The sequence below is a fragment of the Papaver somniferum genome, chromosome 7 (genome assembly GCF_003573695.1).
Source record: "Papaver somniferum cultivar HN1 chromosome 7, ASM357369v1, whole genome shotgun sequence".
Lineage (NCBI taxonomy): Eukaryota > Viridiplantae > Streptophyta > Magnoliopsida > Ranunculales > Papaveraceae > Papaver > Papaver somniferum.
This window is the reverse complement of record NC_039364.1, coordinates 92,398,322-92,405,621: the sequence shown is the minus strand read 5'-3', so window position 1 is coordinate 92,405,621 and position 7,300 is coordinate 92,398,322. Positions and strand designations below refer to the sequence as shown.

The 7,300-nt window shown below is 34.6% G+C and overlaps 1 long non-coding RNA gene across 6 annotated transcripts; it reads left to right on the top strand.

Moving 5' to 3' along the window:
• Nucleotides 1-2,745: 2,745 nt before the first annotated feature.
• LOC113297870 lies at nucleotides 2,746-6,898 on the top strand. 6 transcript variants are annotated; one of them, XR_003333820.1, is made up of 7 exons: nucleotides 2,746-2,917; nucleotides 3,871-4,051; nucleotides 4,464-4,512; nucleotides 4,641-4,800; nucleotides 4,888-4,923; nucleotides 5,030-6,507; nucleotides 6,593-6,898. It is a non-coding gene; the product is annotated as an uncharacterized LOC113297870 (long non-coding RNA). The 6 variants fall into 6 exon arrangements; XR_003333817.1 differs by having other exon boundaries at nucleotides 4,888-6,507; XR_003333819.1 differs by having other exon boundaries at nucleotides 4,641-4,923.
• The last annotated feature ends 402 nt before the right edge of the window (nucleotides 6,899-7,300 follow it).

Genomic DNA, 7,300 nt, shown 5'->3' with positions numbered 1-7,300 from the left:
CCACAACTCAACCATGACATTAAAAGCACAAATATACCATACCTCTTTGACTGCAGGGATTTTCTGTTTAGCAAAAGATAAGATTTCTTCAAAATTTATGGGAACTGGACAATAGAATACACCACACAACCAATGCCATACTGCTTTACTGAAATTACAATGCCATAAAATATGGTCCATTGTATCCTGATCTTTACCATACAAATAAGATTTAGATACTGTGGAGAAACCTTTCTTCCTTACTGTTTCTTCAGTTGCACATGCACCCCTTAGTATTTTCCATAGATTTGTAGATGTGTATGGGTGAATACAAGGTTGCCATACCTGTTTAGTCCATGATACCTTTTCATACTTTTTCCTGATCATTTTCACAGCATTTGCAATAGAGAAATTCCCAACTTTATCTTTGTCCCATATTCTTCTATCTTTCCCCCCACCAGAACTGGTAATTCTGTAATATCAAAATAAATCCACATTTCTGCAGGTATGCACCATTCACCATTATGGATTAAGTCACTTACTTTCATGTCATTATGTTGCATGATATATGCATCATCAGTATGCAACTCTAGCAAAGTAGAATCTTTAACCCATTTATCTTTCCATACAGAAATGTTGGTTCCATCTCCAACAATCCATCTACAACCTTCTTGCATTTCAGTAATTACCCACTTGATTCCTGGCCATATACCGAGGATTGCTTATGATATTTTATCCATTCACCTTTGTTATCTTTATATTTTGCCCTTATAAACTTTGTCCATTCAACATCTTCATTTTCTATTTTCCATAAAATCTTCATTAACAGTGCTTTATTGATAACTTCAAGTCTTCTCAATCCCAATCCACCCTCTTCACTTGGTGCATTCACTTCATCCCATTTTACAGTGACAAGTTTTCTCACAGATGGATCTCCAGACCATATAAAATTCCTTATAATATTTTCACACTCCTTCATAACATTCTTAGGCCATTTATATACTGACATATTATAGATGGGCATGCTGCACAACACAAATTTAACCAAAGTTAATCTGGCAGAAAAAACTAGTAATTTTCCCATCCACACTGCTAACATCCTGCATCATTTCCACTATCCCCCAAACTTTATTATTTTTAACTCTTTCTGGTTTTAAAATGACACCTAAATACTTATCTGGGAATGAAGATAATTCCATTTGCAACATTTTAGCAATGCCTTGTTTTCTTGTATCAGTCACTCCACCAACAAAACACTTTCTTTTTTGCTTTATTATCTTCTTGACCAGAAGATATCTGATATTTACATAGAAATTTCATCAAGTTCTCCAAACTTCTTTTGTGCCCATTACAAAAAATGAAAATGTCATCAGCAAACATCAAATGTGTAGGTTGACATCCACCTCTATTCACCATTGGTTGAAGTTTACCCATTTGTACTAATTTGTTAATATTTCTGCTTAATACCTCTTCTGCTAGCACAAACATTATTGGTGACAATGGATCACCCTGCCTCAGTCCCCTCCCTACTTCAAAGAAACCACATGGTCTACCATTTATAAGAACAGAAATTCTAGCTGATTCAAAGATTTTTTTTAACCATTGAATACCCACTTCAGAGAATCCAAATCTTCTAAGTACCTCAAATAGAAACTCCCAACTCAAAGAGTCATAGGCTTGAGTAATATCAATTTTAAGTCCCACATTTCCACCTCTCCTCTTGGTATCTAATTCATTCACAAGCTCTGAAGTCAAAATAATTTTTTCATGAATGCTTTTCACTTTGATAAATGCACCTTGTTGCTCTGATATAATTCTACTCAGTACTCTACTAATCCTTGTAGTAATGATTCTGGTAATGATTTTAAAGTTGAAATTTGCTAAACCAATGGCCCTAAAGTGTTCAGCTTTCTTGACTCCCTGAATTTTTGGTAGAAGAAATAAGAAGTTAGAGTTAAAACCTTTAGGGATGAATATATTCCTCCAGCAAAATTGTATTGCCTACATAAGCTCAGCACCTACCACTTCCCATGCATATCTATAAAAACATCCTGGAAAACCATCTGGACCTGGAGCACTATTTGGGTCCATTGCAAAAACATCATTCTTTATTTCTTCTTGGCTAGGCAATGCATCAAGTAAATCATTATCTTCTTCATTTAAGATGTTTGGAATTGCTTCAAACAGATCCTCTTCAAAATTAACAGTTTTCTGCTCAAATTTCTTGTGATAATGTTTGCCTAAACAATTGATACCACACAATAAAGCAAGATACCAATAGTTTTTCTTAACCGGAACCAATTGAATCACACATACATCCATAAACACATAGTGGAATAAACATCAATTGTACGGAAATTTTGTTAAGCAAAAGCAATAAATATATATGAAATAAACTCAGGTTTTTCTTAAACTGGAAAACAATTAACTAACAAGATTGTTACCTCAAATTTCGCATCCACTTCTCCAATATAATTGCATCTTCTTTCAGGGAGAATTGATATCGAAATATCATCATGTTGTCATCCTTATCATTGTTATAAAAAGGTATGAGGTTTGTCTCCATGATAGCTAGGGCTATCAGACGGACGACGTTTGATGGGGACCCCAATCCGGCGGTCATGGTGGTCCGGATGGAGTTTTTGCTTTGACGGGTGGGAAATTCCCGGTAATGGGATGGATGATCAATAGAATCATGGCCGTTGATATCTACCCTAAAACCACCCGAATCTCTATTGTTTCTCCACAATACAGATTTTGGAGAAATTTCTCTCCTTCCGTTTGTTCTGTTCGGAATTAGGTTTCTCTTTTTAATCAACAATGGAAGACATTATTAATGGAGTAACTAATCTCAACATCAGCGATTCACACAAGAAGAATCGGATTGAAGTCTTTAATACTAAAAACCTCCTCTTTTTTTTATGGAAATCTTTCCAAGGTATACCCTGATCCCTTCTCTATTGCGTGATTAAATTTGTTAGGGTAGAATCCGGGGATCAATTTGTTTCATCTAGGGTTAGGTTAGGATTTATTTTGTTGCATCCTATTTTGAATAGGTAAATTACCCTGCAATTGTGAGTCTTATGAACAACATTTGGAAATTGTGCTACATTAAGAGAGTTGAATCAGAAAAAAATCTACACCTTAGTTTGGTACCTAAAATACAATGAAGAAAACCTAATCTTGGCTAGAAAGAAAATGCAGAAACATGGCTCAGTCAGAAACAACCTATCATGTGTAGACTTCACGATTAATTAATCAAGCATCATCTGATTAATTAATTATTCTACTTCTCCACCTTATTAGGTTCGACGATGTGCAAGGTTGGTTTTCCTATATCATTCTAATTCCTTAAATTTTTCAATTCTTAAGCTCTTAAGAGTATGGCTAGAACGTAGAACACAAATGAGGTTAGTTTCAGGTTAAAGTGCAATGCTAAGCTGCTTACTTATGGCGACTATATAAAAAATTGAGGTAATGTTCTTATTTGTGTAGTTAATCTTGCACTTTCATTTGTAAGCATTTGATTAACTTAAATGTAGTGAAAATTACATCTATAAACTCAACAGGATACACTATTTTTTTGAGGGATCTAGATATATAAGCAAGCATATCTAAATTTGAACCTCTTTACAACCGTCTTTGATTAAGCTCAATCTTTTATGGATTAGCTACACCAAGCCAACCAGTTTCGAACAAACATATGCATCCATATTGGTGTATTATGTCATATAGATTTTGCTTTTCAGCAAATATATTATCTCGGTTTCATTTTTGCATGGATTTTTTTACGTTTTGATTGTTTCCTTGAGCTTGATGACATACGTATTTACAAGTGCGGTTACTTAGATTTTTAGCAAGTTTTAAATCTTTCTCATCAATTCACTTCAGGTTCCGAATAAAGAGAAAAACCTGAGTCCTTTGGACAAATTAATATATGTTAGTCACTGCAACTTAGAAGCAGTGGAAATAAAGAAGACCAAGAAGACAGATGGCATAGCATTACCATGAGCAACTCTCAGATTTCCATTCACATAAACCACACTTAAACTAAGTTGGTCGAAGAATTAAGGTGTGTAGTTTGAAATTGACAGTGAAGTTAACTTTTTTTGAAATTGTGTACAAAGTTTTAATTTTCCTCCACTAATCACTATTGTTATCCATACAAGTATTGAATTTGATTTGATTAAAGTTTGATTGATCTTAAACACGTCGATAATGTAGAGTGACTGAGTCGTTTTAGTAGAGTAGTACAGATTGAGATTTTTATTGAGACAATGTTTTGATTTCAGTAAGAAAGCAAAAATATTATTTGATTATGGGTTGTTTTCTCTCTATTGAACTTCATGTGCTCCAGGGAAAACATTATTATTTGCATACTGATGCTCCCATTGCGTATTGAACATATCATTTTGTCATGTTTTTTTTTTAGTAGATTTCTTCTTTTTTTGGGATAACATTTGTTCTTCTACAATTACGTGCAGGAGTGGTTTGGCAAAGGAAGGCCACCATACAGATTTTAAGATAGCCAAGGTGAGTCAGATCTCCTTCATTAGTCTTTCCGGCATTTTATGGCGATCACTTACTATTTGCAACTGCCAAAATATTTTTGAAATAGTGAAAGTGCATCATCGAGATAATCCATGTCGGGATGATTTCAGGGGCTGCTTACTGAAGATGAACATGTTGCTCACTGAGATTGCTAAATTTGAACTTGCTGTTGTATGCTCATGGTCAGACGAGATTCATGTCCATTACTGCTGGAGAGGATAACTACACTTTGTTGACACACCAGATTCTATAGCAGCTATGAACATTGGTGTAGGTCTTTTCTTTCTCCTTTTTTGCTTAATTTATAATTTTTTGCTCACTTGCTCCTTTATCTTGATGAGCTTTTTATTTTCTTAGCGGGAGATTCCATGGCTCAGGTGGAAATAAAGATAGGTATTAGTTTTTTGTTTTACTTTTATGTTGGTTAACTTGGTATAAACCTTTCTTTTGCTGTATGAAATCCTATTCTTAATACTGATTTGAAATGGTTCACGTAAAGGCTTCTTTTAGCATACAAGCTCAGGGTCAGTGGTAGTTGCTTTGCCAGGACTTCAGAGGGGGCAAATAAGGATTGAGAATTATGACTAAGAAGACTAAGTTCATTATTTCTCATGATTCAAACATTGAATGTTTGTCACTAACACAAAATGGGAAGTTGCTTGCTACAGGAAGCTCAGAGGGAACCTTGGTTAGAAATTTTAAACTTTGTTGCAAGATGTATGTTTAGTTTACATAGAAACCCTTATTTTTCTTGCACTGAAAACTATTTTATATATATAGCTTTGTTGCCTATTCTGTATGATCCTTCTACGATTTAGCAGTGTTTGTAAGAGAGGCCCATACAAAACGAGTTTGTTCGAGACCTTATTTAGGTGCAGGTGCTGCTATTTGTCCTGGCGAATCATTCTTAAGAGTCATAACTCTACAACTCCAGCCTCATTGGTTTCAGTCATTTTCTTATCCCTATTCATGCATTTTTTTTTTTGATTATTTTCTGTTCCAAATGCTTTTTGTGCATCGTGATATACTGTCAGTCAGTGCATGATTCAAATTGGACCAACTGTAAGATTCATCATGAGCTGATCCAAAGTATGTAGGGATTTCTTTAATAGTTTGTTCCTAGATGAGTGCCTCAGCATGACTGTATTGAACCAACTATAAGATCCTTGCATGTAAGTTATATTTCTGATTTATGTTACTCAAAGATCAGTAATTTAAGAGTGACTAAAACACGAAGAGAAAGTACTTGCTGAGTTTCTCTAACTTATGTCTACGCGAAACTATGTTGTCAGATAATCATAGACTAGATAACTTCGATGGTGGGGATTACAGGCAGTTTGAACCCTCACTTAAAAACCACCACCATCACTTTTGATACCCTAGAAACAATTTGTATGAGTAAATGACTAATCCTTGTGTGTTGGGCTTGACTCAACTAATCCACATAGCCATGTGGAAGTAGCATCCACTTAAGTACCTCTAAGTGATGTCATTGTGGTACCCTACCAAATGGGTATGCAGTTTTCTTCTTGATTTGGTTATCTAATGGATGATTAATGCAGGGAATCGTGTATAAATAACTGAAAGAGAGGACTTTTTACTTTGTAGGAGGGGGTTTAGTGAGAACAGAAGACAGAAAATAGAAAATTGGAGAAGTTGATGATGTTTTTGTTGCAGGTATTACAAATGCTGAGACTATTCTACATGAAATTCAGGTAGGGGAGGGGGCATTATTTTATTTGTAAACTTATGAATTGTTCTATAACAGGAATCTCCAAGATTAACCTGCTTATCATAGAAAACGGGAATCTTTAAGTTCACCTTTGCATCTTTGCTTTCTGTTGAAACCTGCAAAAGCAATTGAGAATGAGAATTATGCTTTAACAGCTGGAATTCAATATCAAAATTCCGAACTAGAGAATGGCACAGTGAGATGACGTCATTAGGACTATTCATGTCTCTAACCTTGATCAACAGGTATTTGTGCTTCTACGTTCTTTTTTTTCTTTTTTATGCATTCTTGAATCCTGAGGTCCACGAGTAACATTGTTTTGTCAATTAGGTTACTGGAGAACATCTAGCAGCACTCTTCATAGATTGTTCATATTTGGTGAATGATCTTTGTAGGAACCTCTTTGATATTATATGAAGCTTTTTCTACAAGTATTGTCATAGTTCCAAGGGATTGGGGCCATCAATATGCAATCTTTCGCTTTTTAATTTTTGCATTGCTACGAACACAGCTACTTTAAAAAATTATACCACAGAATGAGCGGAACCAGTGTAAACTTGATTATTTTGGTTGTTGGGGCTTGCACTGCAATAGTAAAACAAGTATATCTTCTTTTGTTCTAAAATACTTAGCTTAGTTGGTTGTGAAACATCCATAAGCATGTGACTGACCATCTTAAATCGTGTTCAGTTTTTTTTTTTTTTTAGTTATTGGAATCTAGAAATGTTATATGATATGGTACATCATTTGAAAAAGTGAGGGTATAACAACCACACCCAATATTTCGCTTAGCAATCTGTATGGACAAACTCCAATATACTTTCTAGAGAATCAACTAGACAGTCAGACTCAATCTAGATAAAAAGTATATCAAAGAGTTTATATATCAATCTCTCGATTTGATATATATACTCAAGCAAATAGAAATTTGCGAGTCTGTATCAAATACTAGAGAGATAACTTGGATGGTACCAAAGACCAATATCCAAGTGTCAATCAATTTAAATCAACAACCAAAAGGTCGGATATTCTAATTGA